General features: G+C 39.3%; 1 pseudogene; it reads left to right on the top strand.

The window, feature by feature from the left end:
* The first annotated feature begins 5,060 nt into the window (after positions 1-5,060).
* LOC121463265 lies at positions 5,061-22,852 on the top strand (annotated as a pseudogene).
* The last annotated feature ends 968 nt before the right edge of the window (positions 22,853-23,820 follow it).

Below are 23,820 nucleotides of genomic sequence, written 5' to 3'. Positions count from 1 at the left end.
ATTTTAGGCTTCCTAAAACTATAAAGAAAATGGCATGTGTATATGTGTGTGTGCGCTTGCACGCTAGCGTGCACTTCTTGCAGAAATAGAGAGAGATTTGCTTTCAAGGGAGTCACTTGATAATCTGTTAAGAATCTCCAATAACCAAATAAGCTAGCATGGTCAAATAGAACTTAGGACTGAATGAAGCAACCTCAAGCCACTGAATATGAATCAATGTAGGAAAAAATAGGTTCCCTTGAAAGAGAAGTTGGTCACTGATCATTTTAAAGCATTCAAGGAAATCCATGTCATGAGATCTCTGAAAGACTCATATTCTGAAAAGAATTCGCAAATCATAATGTATCAACAAGATAGCGGTCTGTTTAAAATAACTGTACTAAAATCAATCAAAAGTGTATTTTAAATCTCAAACATCAGAGTAAGTAGAATCCATGACTCAAAACCATAGCTAACAAATAAGAGCAGTGGTAATAAGTAATAAACTAGATGTTCAGAAAATGAAAATTATTACAAACAAAGAAACAGTACAATGTAGACTACATCATAGAAAGAGGAAATACTGGAATAACATTAATTCCTTAGCAACAATAAACAAATGCCGAACAGTGATGAAATTATGTATTCAAGTTGGTAAAGGAAAACACCTTTTATTCCAGAGTATTGTGTGAATGAATTTATAGTCACATGAAGATGAGTGCCACAAGTCAGTAGTGCATGCTAATAATTCCACCAATCAGGAAGCTTGGATGAGAGAAGTGGAACAAGAGTTGAAAGCCAATTTGGTGTACATAGTTAAGTTCTAGAGCAGTTCGGGTAGACACTGCCTCTCTGTCTCTCTCAATCTCTCTCTGTTTCTATCTCCTTTTCTCTCTGTGTGTCTCTCTATCTCTGTTTTTCTCTCTCCCTCTCCGTCCTCCTCCTTTAGTTCCCACCCCCTTACCAAAATAGACAAAGATCTTTCACTAAATGAATTAGTAATAAACACAAAAAAAAATAAATTCAGATAGAGAACATGAAGCAATAGTAAATCAAGGTTTTTTAAGCCTACGTCAAAATTATTTTCAAAAAATTATTAGTATATATTTATGATATGATGGATCTTTGCTACTGTGGACTGGCATTCCGGGAGGGTTTGTTAGTTGTCTCCCACCCACTCTCTTTTCCCTAAAGCTCCTGCGATCAGCGGTTTAGAGAATGCAGAGTACCTAGGAGTAAGAAAAGGAAAACAAAGAAACAGTAGGCACTTTCTTCAAGATCTAGGACAGAATCCCCAAATTAAACACATTCATCATATTGCTATTTCTGCCTGGAAATGTATAAATAATTCACTCTCAATGGGAAAAATAAATACTATAATTAGATTCATATTCATCCAGACCTGGTTTTGTGACCAAGAAAGCTAGATCAGGTACGGGCACCACGTGAGTTATGAAAAACTCTCGTTTTCAATGTCCTTGGTTTATGGCTAGAAACCAAACATGAGTGAGTAACAGCATCCCATGTTCCTCTTTTTGGGTCTGGCTTACCTCACTCAGGATAGTGTTTTCTATTTCCATCCATTTGTATGCAAAATTCAAGAAGTCCTTGTTTCTTACAGCTGAGTAGTACTCTAATATGTATATATTCCATACTTTCTTCATCCATTCTTCCATTGAAGGGCATCTATAATTAGTGATCCTAGAGAAGCTAAATAAGAAGAACCCAAAGAAAAACATATAGTCATCCTCCGGAATATTAACCTTCATCAGGTGATGAAAGGAGACAGAGACAAAGACCCACATTGGAGCACAGGACTGAAATCTCAAGGTCCAAATCAGGAGCAGAAGGAGAGAGAACACGAGCAAGGAACTCAGGACCGAGAGGGGTGCACCCACACACTGAGACAATGGGGATGTTCTATCGGGAACCCACTAAGGGCAGCTGGCCTGGGTCTGGAAAAGCCTGGGATAAAACCGGACTCTCTGAACATAGCGGACAATGAGGACTACTGAGAACTCAAGAACAATGGCAATGGGTTTCTGATCCTACTGCACGCACTGGCTTTGTGGGAGCCTAGGCAGTTTGGATGCTCAACTTACTAGACCTGGATGGAGGTGGGGGTTCCTTGGACTTCCCACAGGACAGGGAACCCTGAGTGCTTTTCGGACTGAGGGGGGGGGGACTTAATTGGGGGAGGGGGAGGAAAATGGGAGGCGGTGAGGGGGAAGAGACAGAAATCTTTAATAAATAAATAAATTAAAAAAAACCACTCTCAAATTTAAAAAAAAAAAAAAGAAAAGAAAAACTCTCGTTTTCAAAATTGTGGGCAAGTTTGAAGCTCTGTGTCAGGTTTAGAGAAGTGCGGTTGAATATAGTCCACATTTTTTAAGTTTTAGAGAAAATACTCACTGATTCTTCCACCACAGAACACTGATTACCCTTTTTCCTAAAATATGCCCTCAGCGTATTCTAGATCATCTTCAGTGCAAGTTTTAAGAAGCAACAATTTAATGAAGCTGTTCTTCTTTCTATAGTTTTATTGCCTACCCATGAAGCATGCTAATTATATTCAAACTGATTTAGTAAAGTAAATATAACAAAATTATATAAATAAAATAAAAACAATGTATATATATATATACTATAACCATACTTATTGAAATTAAATATTTGTAACTATATTTATTGATATTTTCACTAAGTTACAGTTTCATTGTTCATATTACATGTTATAGTTTAACTGTGACCTACTCTGGTCCTACCTCTTATCAGTTATTTTTGCCAGGTAATGGAAAGTACATCCAAGAGTCTGTAGGAGATCTTTTTCAATTATGGCCTGATTCGCTGGAATATTTAAACTCTCTCTAAGCATGACAAAGTGTCAAGTAAGCATAACTGTAGCATGTATATTCTTAGGTTTATATTTCTGGTTTATAAGGTACTATAAGTACCTAAGCAAAGAAACTCTCAGCAATCTTTTCTACAGAGGATACTCTTCTATCTTAAGAATTTTCTCCCCACAAAAAAAAAAAAAGAACTCAAGTAGGTAAGGCTCATCAAGTAAGTTTTAATATTTTCAACCTAGGTACTAAAATTCTTTTAGAATTGCTAAGAAGGTTATTATCTCATCCTATCATGAATCAGAAAACAATACTATGGAAAATTATACCCTCCACAAGCCCCTTGATCAACACAGCGAAGAAGAAAGCCAAGGCTCCAAAAGAGAGCTGGTCTTTAGTCTTCTTTAGGTATTTTTTTTGGTTTTTCAAGATAAGATTTCTCTGTAGCTTTGGAGCCTGTCCTGGAACTAGCTCTTGTAGACCAGGCTGGCCTCAAACTCACAGAGATCCGCCTGCCTCTGCCTCCCGAGTGCTGGGATTAAAGATGTGCTCTACCACTGCCCTGCCTTTAGTCTTATAAGTGTACAAAAACTTAGGTTCAAAAAGTAATAGCCTGTGATACTGGGGTGGGGTGAGTTGCCAGAGCCCTAGCTTACTTCTCAGAAGCTGGAGACGAAACAGTTCTTTTTAAGTGTAGATTTCTTGGTTAAAAGACTCATTTCTTGTGATTAATGAGTCTGTCGTTTCCCCGGAGGAAACATTCATCCTTGAGATTAATAAGGCACAAGGGTTTAGGCATGAGATAGGTACAATTCTGTGATGAGACAATTATCTTGGACACTGGGTAATTTCTTTATGGCACTTTCTTAGGCCCTAGTTAAACTCAAACTTAGGTCCTTGCCCTGTGAAGTTGCTTAAATTCTGGAAATTCTAGAAAAGTGTGTCTCTTCCCGTTAAGGTCTTATACCAGACATCATGAAAATAAGAAGTAATGACCTACAGGTTCTTGACAATTTGTGACAAATCATATTGGACCATATATGATAATGTGTTTATTTTAGTCTTGTATGTTTTTTTAATTTTAATTATTTTATTTGTATTTTATGTACAATGGTGTTTTTGTATTTGTATCTGCGTCAGGGTGTTACATGCCCTGGAAATGGAGTTACACACAGTTGTAAGATGCCATGTGGGTGCTGGGAATTGATCCTGGGTCCTTTGGAACAACAGCCAGTGTTCTTCACCACTGACCCATTTCTCAAACCACCCCCAGCCCTGTTTGTTTTTGTTCTTTTGTCCTCATGCCTTTGTTTACCTTGCTAGCTGAAAGTCTTAAGGTAAACATGACAGAACTATGAACTCTGCTCAAGAGAATCTCTCCCAAAAGGAGTTATGAGCACATTTTAATATCATTATATATTTAAAAGTATTTTTTTCATGTTTCAGTTTCTGTTGGGAAAAGATTCATGTTAATATTGTGTCTTTAATATATACAAACATCCTACAGGAAATGACAGAAAAAGAATAAAACTCCTCAAGGAAAGTTCAGCTGGAGGGGACAAAGGATTCATAACTAAATTATGTTATTACTTAATGGCTATAAGATAAGAATGTGTTTCCAAGGTCTAGAAAGGTTGGAGAACATAGTAGGTGGGAGAAGATCAGAACTCAGACTCAAAAGGAGGAAATTCTATGGTATGACTAGAGCATGGGGTGTTGGAAGGCTGAGGATGGTCCCGTGACCAGAGATGAGGAAGAAATAATCAACCAATAAAACAAGTACAGCTTGTCATCCTGAAGTCCTCCACACACCAAAGTCTAGTAGTGCGGCTAAGGATGTACGGTTTCATGGCAGCTCTTTCAGCCGGGTAAGTCAACTAAATGCTGTGTAAAGAGTTTTGGGTTGGGGCAAGTACTTTTAGTAGCCTTTCTAAACAAAACAGAACAATGTTTAATCAAATCGGTAAACAAGTAGCATATACAATTTATAATTTTACACAACAAAATAACACTGTTATTTATGGGCATGGATTCTGGAGTGGGTTGCTAGGGTTCACATTCTGGCTCCAATACCACTTGCTGTGTAAACAAGGATCAGTATTAAATGTTTTGTGTGTTCTCTGATCATCTATAAAGAAAAAAATAATATCATGTCTCCTTCAGAGCTGTTAGGAGACTCAGAAAGTAAGTATTTATGGCATATGTCGATCTCTGATAAATATTTAGCATGGCAGAAGCATGGCAAAGAGAAAGGAAGATGAAGACAGTGGGGAGTCTAATCACTTAGCTAAGAGAAAAGCTCGTTGTCCCGGGAAAGGTCAGACAGCTGTATTTAAAGGCATTGGTTCATTCTTCCTCCAAGTTCCACTTGCGTATGACTTTTCTAGATCACACGTTGCCTCCCTATGTGCAAGGAGCCGATATAAACCAAGTGGCCCAGAAAGCTCCAGATGCTTACCACAGCTTGATCCAGTTCAAGGAAGCAGCTCCAGTTCTTGTGCTGTACCCTGTCAGCATTTTAGTGATTTTTGTCCCCACTCACTGTGTGTGTTACTATTCTCAGAACTATTAAAGATTTTTTTCAGAGAGTGAGACCTATCCCAGCCTTTAGTGGTTTTCCTTTCTTCTTTCTCTTGAATGTTTGAATTTTCAGGTAGGAGGAAGCTTGGTACGGGAAAACGAAAGAGATCTTGGTACGGGAAAAGCCAGGTGCCACTGTTCCAAGTAGCGGCGTGGCTATTAGGGGTGCTCCTTTTCGGGGTGTGTTTACTCTAATAAAGCCAGCATTTTGGATTTAAACAGATGACTAGGCTTTTATTTACTTGGAAAAAAGCCACTGTTTTATGATCTTTGATGTTTTAAAATTATTTAAAAGGAAAAGGAAATGGAGCTGGGATATTAAGATAAAAATATGATTCCATTGTCCTTGGTTTCCATGTTCTTTAACTGCTTCACTGCTGGAGGGTGAAACTGGTTTATGAGCATGATATCTGGGATCTGAAGTCGGGTTTGGATTCCAAAAGTGGCTAATTATTATTCTAGACTTGTATAAGATCTAAACTTCTCAATTCACAGGTGAAATTATATCGACCTTATAGCGTTTTGTGAAAATTAATTAGTTAATTAGAGAAAATAATGAATGTGAGATCTGTTGGATACAATGGATATGCAGCCAAAGTCGAATCTCCAGCCATACCTGTCTCTTTTGTGAGAGATGAGGCTTTAATGAGGACATCACTTAATTCAACACTAATACTATCACTTCTTTATTAATCATTTCCTCCTAATGTAAAAGCAGATGGAGAACTCATATTTCCCTCTGGATCTACTTCCTGACTTATAAAGTAAAGAAGATTATGTCTAACCTCTCTGTCCTTCAAAGTCGAGAATAATTGGCTTCTTCCCAACCTTCCTCAGTGCAGAAATAAGTACGGCTCATTTTAACCATCACATTCTCTCCTCTAGTGAAGGAGAACATGCTGAAATGTTTGAGGTGACTGGGGGGGGGCTGTTCTGCATTCCTTCTCAATGAAATATTTTTGTCTGTTGTGTCTGCAGCAAAACCTGATGCTGTCATATGCCTTGTTATTATTACCTCAGCCAGCCCTCTGTAGTACAAGTTCTACATCCGCAGATTCTACTGAGCATGGACAGAAAATACTTTGAAAAACAATTACAACTATATTAAACATGCATGGTTTTTTATTCCCTGAGCAGTACTGTATAAAATCTATTTTCATATCATGCATATCAGAAAGAGTTTTAGTAGCCATCCTTCAAAATTCTTGGGACAATAAATGTTTTTAATTTCATAAATGTATATGTGTACCCAAAACCTGTGTGTGTGTGTGTGTGTGTGTGTGTGTGTGTGTGTCCTACATTTTTACTGCAACCAATCAAACCTATGTGATGCGGTTTTGCCTTGTGACATAATGTCCCTCTCTGAAAGTTTCAGCTTTTAGAATGTTTCAGAATTGAGAATTTTTGATGATTTATAGTATGGGACATGTGTATTGGTTATATAGAAATAATGCAGCCTTTTCTGTAAGGACTCAATTTTAGTTTCTACAGGAATGATCTTGGAACCAATTTCCCAAGAAGCAACTGTGTGACTACGACTCACCATGTCTACTACTCTGTTTCTACCCTTCCACAAGGGGAGGAAAAAGTAGGTTCTTCTTACAAGAATAAACATATAGGTACATCACAGAAAGCATCACACCATACACACACACACACACACACACACACACACACCTCAAATTATTGTACTGCTCAGAGTTCATATTCCATCCTACCTCTATCATCCCTTTCTACCCACTCTCTGGCTGTCTGTTTTAATGTGCAGAGTAGTATTAATACCTCATGATAGTCAGGGGTCAGAAACTCAAACTACTGCTTCTACTTCTACTGTCATTGAAAAGACCACTTATGTGCAATTACCTGACAAGAACTCCTTAAGACCTGATGTATTGTTTAATTGGACTGAAAATTATCTGGCTCCCTGGGGATCATCTGGCTTGGTTGAGTGGCCAACTTAGAAGAATGAAAGTATTGTCCAGTGGGGCAGAACTTAACCAATGGAAGGACAGAGGGGCCTTTTGTGCATCAGTTGCTCCAAGTCTTCCCTACTCCCAGTGATTCTCTTGAGATGCAATCCCTTCATATCTCTCCAGAAATGTCCTATAATAACTAAGAAAGCAAGACTATCTGTTCACCAGTGTGATCATCTTGAAGATACACTCTGTTTGTTTGAATTTCCTATGGTTATATATCTTGTTATAAGTTACAGCCATTGGGAAGCAGACCTTGAGGAAAAAATTACGTATTGGAATGTAAAATTATTCCTGCAACCAATACCTGTAGAAGAAAAGAGGAAAACATCGTGAACAGAAAACTAAAGCTGTAATGAGAATATGGTAAAGCGAGCATAGTAACGGAGTGCAAAATTATGAACTTAGTACCATCCACTCCTAACTGTCTTGCTCAATTTCTTATTGATTTTTGCCAAATGTCTAAGCTGTCATGTATACAGACAAACTATAAATTGTTACAACATCTTCACTGAATAATCTACTTGTTGTCCAATTGTCTATGTTATTCCTTAAGTCTGAATGAGTACATACTCACTTTCACAGAAATAAGCATGTTCTGATATGTTTGTTTTTCCTGATCTGTTTTATACCGCCACATGATAGATATACAGCTGAAAGGGTGTTTGATTCACTAACATGAGATATGATTCAATATTACATGAGACCAAAGAACATATTCAACTGAAAAAGAAGTGCTAGAAATGGTATAGGACCATTGCCAAATATAATCTAGAAAGCGCTAGCCTCAGAGAGCAATGCAGTAGCCTGGTAACATCTCTGCTGGGGAATTCGAGTGGAGTAATAACACATTGAGAGATTCAGATGGCCTATGTCTATATAATGATAGTAGTCAGGAGAAATAACATAGCCTTGGTGCAGAACTCAATATATGGTTTTCAGAGGAAGCAGATTGAGACAGTGATCACCAAGAAGGAGGTTTAAGTGTGATCCTGAGTAGGGATGGGAAGGGGAAAGGGGGTCAAGTGGAGTAAGGAGGCAATGATGCACCACAATTGAGACCCAGCTGACTCCATGGTAGCTCAATTGAGATGAGACTTTCAAAGTTACCTTGAATAGAACAAGGAAACCAAACCATTGTACTGCTCTTCTGTTGGTTCCCTGTTTGTGGATAGTTCAAGGAAAACTATGGTACTGTCTTAGGCATCTGCCATCACCTACAAAGTGTCTGCAACCTAGGATTCCCTCCAAGGGGCAATTGTTGGCTAGAAGAGTGACCCTATCACTTCTGAAGCAGAAATTGAGGCACATGAACGCTTCCACTAAACATTCCTTCTTTTCCTGCCTTGTTACTTTCATTTGATTTTCTGAGATTGTACAGACAGAAAAATATTAGCAGCTAAGACTTTTCCTCTGCTTTTCTTTCTAGGGGCCATAAGTTAAGAGATAAAAAAGAAATGTATGCTTCTTTTTTGGTATATGGGAGCAGGGAGGTTAAGTTTTATGGCTTTAAGTAGACTTGCTCCAAAAGGGAACTCTCTACTACAAATAGTAAAATGGCATTAATGACAATGACAGTGCATTCATACACACACAAACACACTCATGCACATGGACACACACATGCACACCACACACACACACATACACACACACATACATGACTTGATACATGCATAATGCACCAATATACTTGATTTATGGTGACACTCATTTGTGAATATTATGCTGATGCCTGGGTCTCTCAGATGTGGTTCCTCGTTTGACACAGGCAGTATAGTTACATCTGATTTTTTTCAAACACATAACTATATCAAGAATATTTAAAAGAAAAATTTGTGTAAGAGCACTTTGCAAAATCACAAAATCCCTATCAACAAATTCTGGTATTTCTTCACCTTATTATGTTCCAAGGACCACTTGTCAGGGTTTTTGGATTCACCGTCCTTTACAATATGGTGATGCTACACTTATAAGCTACATATTCAAATCATTCTTTCTTGCTCCCTGGCAGGTTTCTCAGTATTTGCCCCTGAGAGTGAGGTTCTTCTCCCAGAAAGGCTGTTTAGTCTTTCAGAAAAAGCAACAGATTGCAGTGTTGCCCTGGCAACATAACCACTTGAATCTCTGCGTTAGGTCTCATGGGTTAAGCTCATGGACCAACAAGTAAATAAGAGACCAGCAATGAGCAGAGACAAGAAGGAAAGATACTGAGAGGAGGGGTAATGAGGGGAAACATGAAACGTGAAGCCAGGGATGGCTTCACCTACTTCTTGAATTCAATAAGATCTGGCCATGATTAAATAAAAGTCATGTGTCCACCGAGGAGCACAAAATCATACACTATATATCACAGATAATTTAATCATACTTGTGCCAATCCTGCCTGTGACTTGTCATTGCACGTCCTTCCCTCCTTTCTTCTGAGATAACCATTGACTTTCTTCAGTGGTGTTTGCAAAGGTCTCATTTGTGACCTGTATGCGAGGTGGCAATGCTCATCATTAGTAGACTAAAATTTTAGTTCATTAACTTAAACCTTGCAATTAATAAGACCTTCACTCTGACGAAGGACAAGAAACTAGAACATGACCCACTCTTGGCTTAATTAGCCCCCAATTTTTCTGCCATGATTTAATTCTGACAGTCTTTTGAAACACATCATATTAAAAATGAGTTCTCAAGAAATCTCAGGGGAAGGACAGAGTAAAATCTTTTGTGAAAGGAAAAAAGTAATGGAAAAATAATTAGAGGAAGCATCTCTGACATACTAAAACTAAAACAAAACACATGCTGTAGCCGAGAACTTTTTCCTAGAAACCAGATAGAGGCTGCAAGGATGGGTCTGGTCTAGACACAGAGGGCTAAGCAGGACTGGCCTGATCTGTCAGGGACTCCTGACCCCAATGCAATGAATGGCTGTCTGGTCCTCAAGGTCTGCCACTGAGTTTGCAACTGAGCCAGCAGCAATTACAGGAACACTGGGCACTGACCTACTTTCCAGCTTTGTGAACCAGTAAATCTAATGTAGTGCTCTCTTTTCAATAACCAGATTTCATTGTTTTTTTTTTTTTTCTCAAACAGTTCAATGCCAGCCGCCCTGGACCAGGGCAACACAGAACAGTCCCTAAGCAGTTCTGCTAAACTGAACCCAGTTGCATAAACAAAATATGAGTTCCTATAATAGATTCTGTATAGGATCTATGCATTCACCTAGAAAGGAAAGCCTCTAGAAACCACCATAGTGACAGAGTGCTGCTTATAGCGTATCAACTGGAAAGAAATAGCAAGATGAGGTGAAGCCAAACGGGGGGCGAGATAGGTCATGGAAATTTTCAGGAAGTGGAGAACAACCCAATGTTAGATCTGAATGAAGTGGAGAATCATAAAACACATGCAGAAAGGACTTTGTGGAAGTGAGACTTTATACCACCATGAATCTGGGTAGAATTACAGGTTAATTCAACACACTAGTCCATGTCATTGACATCCAAAAGACACTAACATGTGTTAAAGTGAACTGTAATCCAAGAATGTAAAAACTATAGAGTTAAACTTTGTGTTATTTTCCCTAAAATACACCTTTAAAATATTTCATAAACTTCATGAGACGAGGCCAAACCACAATTGTGACATTCACTGTTAGTCTCGAGGGAGTTTTGTTCATGGTCAGACGTAATGAAAGACCCTCAGAGTGGTCCTTCCCTCAGGAGGAGACCCCTAACCCAAGGAACAGTCGACACCACTGGCTGCAATTAGCAAGAGGTTTATTGGGTGGGCACAGGTACCTGTGGGCAGCAAAGTCCTTTCGGAGGACTTGCGCGCCTGCAGGCTGGGAGAAGGTCTTTTTATAGGAAAAGGGTAGCAAAAGCAGGCATACAGAAGCAATGCATGGTTACAGGGATCTCATTGGTCAGTTCAAATGAGGCGATGGGTTCATTTAGGGGACAAGTTCCCCGGAGACATGAAGGTCTGATAATAATAACAGACTTGGCCCTATCTAGGGTACATGTAGTTTTTCCCAGAACTGTTCGTTCCTCTCCTAGGCCTGGTATCTGACCACAGATATCCTGTTTGGCCACCTAGGAGTACTGACTTTACCTTGAACTTACATTTATTTGTGTGAAGGCTTTGCAAAATGGCATTACAGCAGCTAAGCTGGGGTCTTTCAGTAAATGATATCAGTTTGTCACTGAAGATGATTTATATTTAATAGAAAACTCTTCAGTCTTGATTAAACTGGTTACATTCATTTTTTAAAAAAAGTCAGGAGCCTGTCCTCTATGTGGGTCACAACATATTTATTACATCCACCATCTTAAATAAATTTTATGGAACTGGCAAGTTTAATAAACTGCTTTATAGTTATACAGTAACTGTGTCAAACTAAGAGTCTGGAATACTGCAGAAATCTCATACATGCTTACTGGCATGAACTACTGTTCATTCATTCCTTTTTTTTATTCATTGATGAAGGCAGTAATCATACATTGAAAAGGAAAAATGAAGGATCCACAAATGAGTTCAGCATACAGGAATACTGCCATGAATGCATTCAGCATACATGAATACCTCCATGTATGCTGAAGACTAAGGAATTAGTTACTCATTGGAATCTGTGGGGAACTTTCTCAAAATATAGATACCTCCTGTTTCACCCTGAGGGAGTATTAAAAGCTTGGAGGAGTTATAAGCCTTACAAACATTTTAAGCATTTATCGGATAGCACTGATGTCGCCTCTGTGTTTTTTGTTTGTTTTTTTTTTTTTTGTTATGTTTTGTTTTGTTTTTAAAGAAGCCACTGTTTAAGAAAAAAAATGCTAAGTCTTGTGGCTTACAGAATGTCAGCTAGCTAGTAAAATGGAGGACTGGTAGTCCCCACCACAGATTCTGATTCCAGTTTCCCATCTCAGAGTAGAATCAATTTATCCCTACATTTAAGGATCAGGTATTCCAGATGTATCTTCACCTCAGTGTCTCACTGAGCTATTACAAGTACCTGGTAATTTGGGAGAAAAAAACAGATTACAAGATTCTTCAAATATAAAGGCTTTATATACTAGGTGGCTTTCTTTATAAATAAGTATGTAATTTGGTTGAGTGTGCAATTCAGTGGTAGGAGACTGTGCAACCTGTGCCCAGTCCTGAAAAAAAAATATTTTAACTAATTTAGAGATTGGTCATGTTTTCTTGCAATCTGATAATTTATGCTGTATTACTGAAGTATTTCAATGATGAATTGATGAATAACATTGCCAAACTTAAGTGTTCTAATTACACTATCCATTTTGTTATTTTATTTTCTGTACTTGCCCTTTTGAGGAAAGTTTATTTATAAATTGTACTTTCCATATCTTTCCACTTATTTATTATCTGTACTTTTTTACTCCTGGTGTCCTCACATGTTTTTAACAGTTGCTTAAATGGTGTCTGAATAAAGAAATTAATTTTAAAGCATTTAAGTAAAGGAATACCCAGTGTTTACCTACATATTTTCCATTGCTAAGATTTTTAAATTACTTTATGCAAATGCAAATTCCAGTTGTTGTCATTTTTCTTCTACCTTAGCAATTTTCTCCAACGCTTCTTGTCATAAAGTTAAGATGTGCTGCAGCCAGTCCACACAGGCTTGCAAGAGCCCATCACATGCATTTCGTCCATTTTCTGTCTTCAGGGCTGCATTGTTAGTTGATGGCATAAAATTAGTCATTGCTGCAACATTTCCCACATAGAAATCAGAAAATACCGTAGACCTGATCTTTCTTAGTAAGGGTTTTTTTTTATTTTTTGTTTTTTTTTTTAAGAAAATTTAACATCCCATAGTGCAAGTTCATGCCAGTTTGGAAATAAATTCTTAGATTTTATATACTCAAAAATACCTTTACATCATTTAAATTTTTGATAAAGCAATACAGCTCATATAAGAAAAATTTAAAGGAAATAATATTACAGTTTATTATATTTAAGTTACTAAACATTTAGGATTCAAAGAAACTCAAAAAAGCTTCCAAAGTAAGAAAAACCTAATAATAATGACAACAAATGATTCATCAATCCAGAAGAATAATGGAGGGAGAAAAAGAGGGAGGGAGGGAGGGAGGGAGGGAGGGAGGGAGGGAGAAGAAGAGAAGGGAAGGGAAGGAAAGAGAAGAGGAGAGGAGAGGAGAGGAGAGGAGAAGAGAAGAGAAGAGAAGAGAAGAGAAGAGAAGAGAAGAGAAGAGAAGAGAAGAGACTATTTGGGGGAAAGTGTGAGCTTTTGAAACTTCAAAGTCTACCCCGAGTAACATGCCTCATCCAACAAAGTCAAACCTTCTAATTCTTCCCAAACAATTACACCAACTGGGGAATTGAATATTCAAATATATGAGAAAATGGGGGACATTCTCATTCCAACCACCCCAGGCGGTTAAGATATCAAAGATTTTTCAATGGTGGATTTTTCAATCCTGTGGGATTGATATCTGGTACCAGTAATAATAATATTGATCTAACTGTGACTTAAAGCTGAGAGATACATTATCTCAAAATTACAGTGAGATTTAGGGATTAATCAAGACCTTATTAACATTCTTTGAAAAGAGCAAAGAATACTAGAAGAACTGGTAAACATCTACTCTCATGTAATCGTGCCTCCAGTTTGTTTCCAAACATGTGTAAGATTCACAAACAAGACCCTTTAAATACTAATATTATCTGTCTTACCAATTATTTTCTCATGGATGCAGCCAGCATCTACTGAGCGCTCAGATAACTTATTGAGAGTATTATTCAGAGTATTCCTTGAATCATGTTCCACCTATCTAGGATCGAAATCAGAAATTCCTTCTAACCTTTCATGGAGCTAGTATGTGATCAGACATACAAACATGGGACTTATAGATAGAAATCAATTGACATAAAGAATCAGGAATCAATGGGGAATATTTAATGTCTGGAAACAACAGCAAAAGAGACAATGGCTTAAAGAGATAACAGTAATGGAAGTTCCAGAATAGAAATGCAAGTGTCACTAACTTTTGGATTAGTATCCAAGTGTGGTTTGAGCTTCTAAGTCCCATTTTCTGGACTTCTCAGAAGAATACCTGCAGCCTGATCTCCAGCAAATTCCTGCATGTGTAAACTACTATGTTAACGTATGTGTCATATTCACTTAAGATGTTTAGCTGACAGTTCCAGCTAGGTCTTCATTTTCATGGCCATAATTACTATCACCTCAAACATTACAACACTTATTCACCTAAATGCTAAATATTCAGGACTGAACTTTGCATACTTACTTGCAATCTTGGAAGACAAAGTTCCGTTCTATAGAACTCTAAAGAGCTTTATAAATCCCACAAGTTCATGCTTTGCAAGCATGGAGACCTGAGATCCATTGCCAACACATGAAATCCTAGTATGGTGACACATGCTTGCTATCCCAGTGTTACAAAGGTAGAGACAGGAAGATCCTTGGTGTTCACTATTCTAATTGGTCAGCCTATCCAATTGGTGAACTTTAACCTCCATATCCAAATGCTCAGTTATTCATACCTACATACACCCATGCATCTTCAGACACACATAAATGCAGGCATAAAAATACTGTCTTGGCCGGGTGGTAGTGGCACATGCCTTTAATCCCAGTACTCGGGAGGCAGAGGCAGGTGGATCTCTGTGAGTTCGAGGCCAGCCTGGTCTACAAGAGCTAGTTCCAGGGCAGGAACCAAAAGCTATGGAGAAACCCTGTCTCGAAAATTCAAAAAAAAAAAAAAATACTGTCTTATCTTCTATACTTTATGGCAAAGACATTTGACTGGTGAGAATTTTATTGCTCTCTTGTATATTCAGGGTACCTTGTCAAATATCCATCTTCTAATATAAGGAGTACCAAAGGTACATTGAAAGAATATTTAATAATTTAGTCATTAAGCAGCTAAGAACAGTCATTTCTACAAAATACTCTTCACACTAGAAAGAGAATAATTCATAATAAAAATCATCTGGAGATCTCCTATGGACAAGAATGAATCTTTTTACCAAACAAGCTATTGTGTTGAATGCATTCATCTATCATTTCTGATATAACTTAAATTCTTACTCTAATTTTGGAATTAGGAAATGTCTTTGACATGAGGCTTTTCTGGCCAGGTTTAAATTGGGTGATCATGTTGTAGTTTTTCCAACAACTGAGTAACTGAAGTTAATTTCACTTACGTCTTCAGCAGTATTTATCGCTGAGATTGTCCTTCTGTAAGGACAATTTTTTTTTTTTACTGAGTTGCCCTTTCTCTACCACTCAAGATACTTAGTATTTACTAAATTAGACCCCTGGAAATTGAGGAACAGATGCATCCATTGCCCACATATTTAAATGAAAATGTATAGCTTCTAACGCTTTGATGGATGTTGGCATGTCAACTGTAAGCCAAATGACAAAATGATGTGAGAGTGTGCTTATGGTTTTCTCATAAACTCTTGTCATTTTATCCCTTATCAAACTGGTCTCTTCTAGATCATTATAAACCCTGGAGGGCAACGATTACACATTCTTAAAATCGTCACGTCTTTTTAGGAGAGAAAGAGAATAAAATGTGTGTAGAATTCCAGAAACAATTCTCTGTAAGCAAATTGATAGCTAATGAACAGAATGTTAATTTTAACCTCCATATATCACTGCACCATGGCCCAATGTTATCACAATTTTCTTATGTAACAAGAATTATCCACAAATGTGTGATGAGTTTGGACATTGGGTCTACCAAAATTTCTTGGACAAAACACTGAGTTACTTATTTTATATATGCAAAATATACACACACACATACATGCACATACATATCTCAAAATTCCTATCTAAAGATAACCTATAGCTTCACTGTATCTGTGACTTCAGGATAGCCATGCCTGGTATAAAATACCCATATGTGCAGCTTTCCTTGTCTGTACTCAGATGGCTGCAGAGCCCAGATACTGTCATAAGGCAAAGGTAGCTATCCTTTTGCATCTCCCTCTCTCTTCTAATTCTCTAGTCTGTTGTACTTGTTATAGCTAAATATTTAAATTCAGCAAGCACTTATGCATATCTTCTATTTTTAGCCACCATGATAATGGTCACTTTTTATGAACAACTTCTAATTGGGGTTGTCTGTGATTCTGGTGAACAATCTTCCAGGTGCCAGTGGATCCAAGGCTCAAATGGTTGCTTCTCATCATGCGGTCATGGCCACAGTTCCAGAGTCTCCACTTTCTAAGTACCTTTTCCGTTCATTGAGGCTCAGCTCAGAAGTTGGCTATTCTTCAAAACACTCTTCTGAAAAGATAACACTTGCTGCTGTGTATGTTCATAGGCCTCCAAACACTGCCTTTCAATTTCTACGTGTTTAGCAGTGAAGTGCAAGTATCTATTTCTAATGCCTTTTCCTTCAGTAGACAAGGGGAAGGATCTCAGGGTAAGAATCAAGCGTTGATATAGCCTTTCTATGTTCACCTGGGCAGCTTCCTCCATGAAGAGCTGAGTTATAATCATATCAACTGCAGGATACCACGGACACAAACTACACTCGTACAATACTGAGTTAACCATTTCATGATGATCTCTATTTTGTAAATTAGAAAACTAAGATACAAAGAGGTCAAATGGTTTGTGCACAGTCAGAAAACTAGTAGGGTATAAATACCTAATAAATCAATAAGCTAATTTCTATTTGTTTATAGTAAGAATTTGGTGTATATTTGTTCATCCTCACAATTAGTTCTTAATAAAGCATAAATATCTGCTCAAATATTTTCATTATTTTTATGTTCCATTTGCTTTGTTTTCCTACTGGTTGTGGTGATCAAACTCAAGGCCTCATGACTGGGAGACCAATACCTGAGTTGTACCCCAGATGCATCAAAACATTTTTTATTTGAGCATCACTGACCATTATTACACTGCAAATGTCAGTCATATGGTAAGTTTCATGGACCTGAGCAGTGCATATATCTTTAAAACTTATGAAGCAAAGGATTGACATGAAAGAGCTCAGGTGCTCATAACTGTCAGAACCTGAGAACTCTCATGCTATTTTCTCATGGACACTTTGGCTTTCTTTTTTTTTTTTCTTTGTCTTTTTTTTTTAATTCAGCGACAGCTGTTAGAAGGAAATGAGACAAGGGATTTAGGGGCAGTCATGGACTTAAAAATAGAAAATTACATTTTTTATAGTCATGCAGTACCTTGCTTCCTCCCACAGCACAGGATTCTACCTTTGTAATGACAGAGCTGTCACTTATCAGAATTGGACAATCATCATAGAAATGGCAGCACCTGTTCATGGTTAACACAGAATAGTTGGATTAAAGATAGTCATATCATCTGGCACACTCAATTTGCTTACATTCCAAAACCCCAGGATTTACTAAATCATTGTGCATTCTTGTGCCTAATTGACTCTGAGTGGCCACAGAGACAAAATCTGAATATTAATACTCACTGGTTTGGGGTACTATACTAAATTTCTTTATAAAAAGCCAGGAAACTTATCTGCAAAGATTCAAAAACATAGACTACTGCCATGCTCGTTTTAACAAATTCCTTCCTGGGATTTATTTCTTTGCAATAAAATTACCTTCCCTTATATAGAGATAGAGGGTAGAGAAAGATTTCTGCCATTCTCTCTAGGGTCATTTTAATCAGCTGGCCGCCTTCATATTCACAATATACCCACAGCAATCATTCTGGGAAGTTTCTTGTGGTCATACTAAATAAATGAACCATTCAAAATGCAATCAGGGATGATGAGCTTGGGTATTGTGGACAGCCATGCTGTGAATATTGATAATGTTTTTAAAAAAATCATGTTGCTCAGCTAGAAAGATGCTATATATTAGAAATATTAAAATGATTATAACTTTAAATCTGTGTAATTTTCCCTTTTATCTGAAAACATGTGAGAAAATTGTCAGTGACGAAGCTATCTCTCAGAGGAAGACTGTTTTCATTAAACATAAAGAAATTTATTATTTCTTCAGCCTTCAAATTGGTAATAACAGGCCTAGGAAAAGTAAAAAATGAATTCTAAGGGTGATTAGAGAGGCCCCTTACTTAAGTAAGTGAAAACCTCTGGCTTCAGACCAAGCTGGGAACTGTCAGTCAAAAACCAAGGATGTAAAGAGGGCTTTTTGTTTGCTTGCTTATTTGTTTTTTCAATATACATTTATTGTTGATTTTTTATTAAATTTATTCATTCATTTTAAATTCTGAGTGCAGTTTCCTTTTCCTCCTTTTCTCCCATTCCTTCCCTCTCATCTGCATCATAACTCCCTCCCAAGCATAAAGCCCCTCCTCCTCTCTTTCAGTTGAGACATGGACATATCAAGTTAAGGTAGCACTAAGTTCCTCCCCTTGATTTAAAGCTGGGCAAGGCAACCTCATTTCCAGAATGAGAAGTCAGTTCCCAAAAGACAGCCAAATTATTAGGGACGAGCCCTGTTCCCATTACTAGGATTCCCACAAGTAGACCAAGCTACACAACTGTTACCAATATGTAGAGGGCCTAGGTCAATCCCATGAAGGCTCCCTAGCTGTCAGTCCAGGCTCTGTGAGCTCTTATGAGCTAAAGTTAGTTGTTTCTGTGTGTTCTCTTGTGATGACCTTGGCCCCCCTCGCTCATACAAGCCTTCCCTCCCTCTCGTCAACAGGATTCTGAGCTCTGCCAAGTGCTTGTCTGTGGGTCTCTCTATCTGTTTCCATTAGTTACTGGATGAAGACTCCCGGATGACGTTTGGAGTAGTCACTAGTCTGTTTACAGAAAATGGCCAGTTCAGTCTACCTACCCACTATTGCTAAGAATCTTAGCTGGGGTCATCCTTGTAGATTCATGGGAGTTTCCCTTGTACCAGGTTTCTACCTAACCCCCAAATGCCCCCCAAATGAAGACATCACTTTCAGTACTCTCCTCCTCCTTCTACTCCCAATCTGATCCCTCATGTTCCCATCCTTACCCACCCCACAGCCTACACAGGAGATGGCTTCTCTTTCACCTTCGCAGGGAAATCCAAGCATCCCCCTTTGGTCCACTTGTTACCTAGCCTCTCTGAAGCTGTGTATTGTTGCCTGGTTATCTTTTACTTTACAGCTAAGGCAAACGTGGTATGTACTCACTCGTGTGTGAAGAGTTTTACAGCCATCTGCAAATGTTTGTAAAATCACTATGTCAGTCACATTTATTGTCTTTTTTCTGCCTGTTTGATGGAAGTGGGTCTTGTATCTTATCTGTTGCTTTCATTGGTTAACTAATAAAGGCAACTGCTGGGCCCTCTGATAGGGTAGAATTTAGATAGGCGGAGTAAACAGAACAGAATGCTGGGAGAAAGAAACTGAGTCAGGGCAGTCTCCCACTCCAGACAGATGCAGGTTAAGATCTTCCCTGGTAAGCCACCTCATGGGCTACACAGATTATTAGAAATGGGTTAGATCAATATGTAAGAGCTGGCCAATAAGAGGCTGGAACTAATGGGCCAGGCAGTGTTTAAAAGAATACAATTTCCATGTAATTATTTCAGGTAAAGCTAGCCGGGTGGCAGGAAGCAGCCCGCTGCTCCTATTACAACACCTGTGTTTTGCTCTGAGTGATAAAACCCTTAGAACTAGGTGAGAAGCATAGGAAGAAAGAAATGGCTACAGAAGAGCCCTAAAGAGACAAGTATTGGAAGTGTTAGCTACAGCTGTGGCAAGCAAAGAATATAAACTTTATCTCTAAAATAATTCACCAAGAAAGGAAGGCTAGACACTCTGGAGCTGGAGCTAGTATTAGGTCTCAGGTCAAATTTCTTCAGCACACTCACCAATAGATATATAAATATAATAAAAAAAATTAAATGCCCAATTTTTTCTGTAAAAATTAAGCCAAATTTTTAGGGTTGGCTTTGGGTAGAGGCTAGAGTTTTGAGAGGAATAAGAGAATTTTGAGAATCACAGATTGAATAGAAAAGATGTTAAAAATAAGAAATTTTATGTAGAAAAAAAATTATATCCCAATTGTAGTTTCCCCTCCCCTCACTCCTCTCAGCTCACCCCCTGCTCTCCCAGAAGCAATTACACCTCTGTTGCCTTTAAAAACAAAAACAAACAAACAAAAGGTTTAACTGAACATGGCCTAACGAGATAAAATAAGACTAGGCACAAACCCTCATATTACAGCTGGACATAGCAACCCACAAGGAGGAAAAGTGTCCCAAGTGCAGGCAAAATAGTCAGAGACAGCACCCACTCCCACTGTTAGGAGTCCCCGCTACTCAAACATAAAATATATGCAGAGGACCTAGCTCAGACCCACACCCAGGGTCCATGTGTGTTGTTTCAGTCTCTGTGAGCTCCTATGAGCCCTGCTTAGTTGAGTTTGTGGCCTATGTTCTCCTGGTGTCCTTGACCACCCTGTCTTCTCCTTCAAGGTTTCCTCTGGCTCTGCCTAGTGTTTAGCTAAATCTGTGCATTTGCTGTTGTCAGTTGCTGGATGATACCCCTCTGATAACAATAGGGATAAGCATCCATCTATGAGTATAGCAGAATATCATTAGGAATCATTTCATTGACCTTTATTTGCTTGTTATGTTTGGTTCTATCCTGGGTCCTGCCTCCGGTATCTAGGCAGTGTGTCAGGAGTGAACGCCCTCTCCTGGCATGGGCCTCAAGGTGGACCAGTCATTTGTTGGTTACCCCCACATGTTTTGTGCTACCATTACCCCAGCAAAGTCTTATGGGCAGGACAGATTGTAGGCCAAAGGTTTTGTGGGTGGGTTGGTGTCCCAGTACCATTGCTAGGAGCCTTGCCTGGGTATAGAAGGCAGCCAGTTCAGGCTCTGAATCCCCCATTACTAGGAGACTTCGCTGGAGTCACCCTCATAGATTCTAAAAAGTTTCCACTACACTAGGTTTCTGCATTGTCCCCAGATGCCCCCCCTCCCCGATTTCAACTGCTGGCCTATGCCTATGCCTACACTGGGCCTGGGATTGTGGCCCCTGGGTGGGACATCAGGCCACAGAAAGAGTAAATTCTGGCCCATTTACCACCACTGAGGAAAGAGCTTTGGATCAGGGGAGGAAGAAACAAACTACTGAAGAGACCTAGCCAGGATCTACAGGCTCTGACAGTTCCAGGAATGTTGACAGAGGTTTCTGTCCAGCCCAGTTTCCGCAGCTGTTCAGTCCCAAAGAAACACAAAGAGATCTACATTAATTATAAACTGGTTGGCCTATTAGCTCAGGCTTCTTATTCACTCTTGCATCTTAAATTAGCCCATAATTCTTGTCTGTGTTAGCCATGTGGCTTGGTACCTTTATCAGTGGGGCATTCTCACCTTGCTTCTTCTGTGTCTGGGTGACAACTACAGACTGAGCCTTTTCTCTTCCCAGATTTCTCCTGTTCTGATTGCCCCTCCTATACTTCCTACCTGGCTACTGGTCAATCAGCATTTTATTAAAACTATGGAACTGGCAAATCTTTAAAAAGTACAAGTCCATTGTCCCGCAGCACAGGAAGGAAGCTGGGAATAAGAAGCTGAATTGGAGACTCCAAGAGCAACTGCCTTCAAATGGAGATGGGAACTGTGGAGGAGATATTTGAAACGCAACATTGAGTTAGCAACTGGCAGATCTCAGTCTTGGAGGAGGACCTGGCTCTGACGAAAGCCATTCATGATCAACCGCAAAACCATCCGGGAATTGACGCAAGCCAATGACAACCTGTGGAGAGCCAAATGACTATAGTCATGTCCCTGGAAGACTTGAAGCAACACTGCACCAAGCCATCAAAAGAAATGCCTTCCTGGAGAGTGAGTTGGAGGAGGTTAATCTTCTAGAATCAGTTCAGAGGATGAAGGATAAAGCCAGAGATCTGTGGCAGGATTGGTTGTGCAGCAGAAACAAGACAAGCCCCAGACACCTATGCCAGGCTCAGGGAAACCTGAAAGGGCAGACATAAGCTATGCTGGTCACAGTCTCTGTGCCATCCTCCCCATAGTTCACTGAGGACCCAGCCATGGCTTGAACACACTGGGAACACTCAGATGTGATCTGGGCAGCTTCAATAGTGGGACTCTACTCACACCTGAACCCCAGATATCAGTTCTAAACATTGTTGGAGTCCTGCTTTGGAAAGTTAGGACCCTAGAGTCCAAACGAGCTTCATGCAGGAACTTGGTGTGTGATCGTGGACAAGAGTGCCAGCCTGAGGGTGAGGAACCAAAAGCAGAGATGGTGCTGACAGACAGCCAAGCAGCCCCAGTGTAAGAAATAAAGGGAGAGAAAATTGATGCTCTGTGAGACTTGCTTCCACAGTTGACATTCACTTTTAGAACCCTGGTGGCCCTGTGCTAGCCACTGAGATATGGCTGTCTCGTCTGGTAAATATGGTTTGCTCTGTATGAAGGCCAGGGAAACACTCGGAGTTTGGGAAGCCAGCTTCACAGTTCTCATCACCATCCACCCAGGGTGTGGTCAAGCTATTGCTTTAGGCACAATGGGAACTGCACCCTCACTGTCTTGCCTCTATATTCATCTTTTTGCTGTTATATTTTCAAGTTGGTTTGAGAAATAAGAGCCAGCATCACCAGCATTCACTTTGTGTTATGCAACCCAAGCTGACTAAGCCTAATGGCTGTGGACTCAGCATCATCCCTATAAAGTAACCCAGTTCCCGGCAGTGCCTGTCATAGAAATGAACTGGTCCCCTGAGGCAGGTCTAAGATATGCATGATGGAGCCACCCTGTCATTGGCTACCTAGAGTTTTGATGGCATCCAGACATGTCTTGAATATCCATAATCTTCTTCAGGGGGAAGTAGAGTCCATCTCAGGAGCTCTCCTCTTCAATTTTCCTGCTGGAGCTGTCTTCTGGAACATTCTCCCAGTGTTTTCACAGCTTGATTCAATTGTGTCTAGGACTGGGAGATTACAGAGGCATAGGGCTGTTTTCAACTATGCTCATGTACATTTGACATGTTTTTTCTTTGGTTTTGTTTTGTTTTTTGAGACAGGGTTTCTCTGTGTAGCCCCGCCTTGCCTGGAACTCGCTTTGTAGACCAGGCTGGTCTTGAACTCAGAGATCCTCCTGTCTCTGCCTATAGAATGATGGAATTAAAGGCATGCACCACCAATGTCCAGCCCTTTGACACTTTGAATCTGCCTCTCATAAAGGTTTTCAGAGGCATTTCTGACTCTTAGGTAAGTGAGAGATTGTGCACTATAGATAAACCCTGCTTAAGTCTTTACTGAATCCTCTGCCCCGATGTTGGGATGACATTTGCATCTGGGTCCTGAATGACTCAGGGTTGGAATGGCCTTCATTATGCCACCCCTAAGAACAGGACTTCATCCAGCCAGACACATGGAATAACCAGGCTGACTAAAACATGAGATTGAGATGTCTGGAGGACGCTCCCTTCGGATATGGAGAAACTGGCAATGGATTGGCAATGCCAGAC

The sequence above is a fragment of the Microtus oregoni genome, unplaced genomic scaffold (genome assembly GCF_018167655.1).
Source record: "Microtus oregoni isolate MIOR12 unplaced genomic scaffold, Mior012 000026F_ref0000081, whole genome shotgun sequence".
NCBI classification, from domain to species: domain Eukaryota; kingdom Metazoa; phylum Chordata; class Mammalia; order Rodentia; family Cricetidae; genus Microtus; species Microtus oregoni.
The sequence above is the reverse complement of the archived record's forward strand: the minus strand, read 5'-3'. Positions and strand labels throughout refer to the sequence as shown.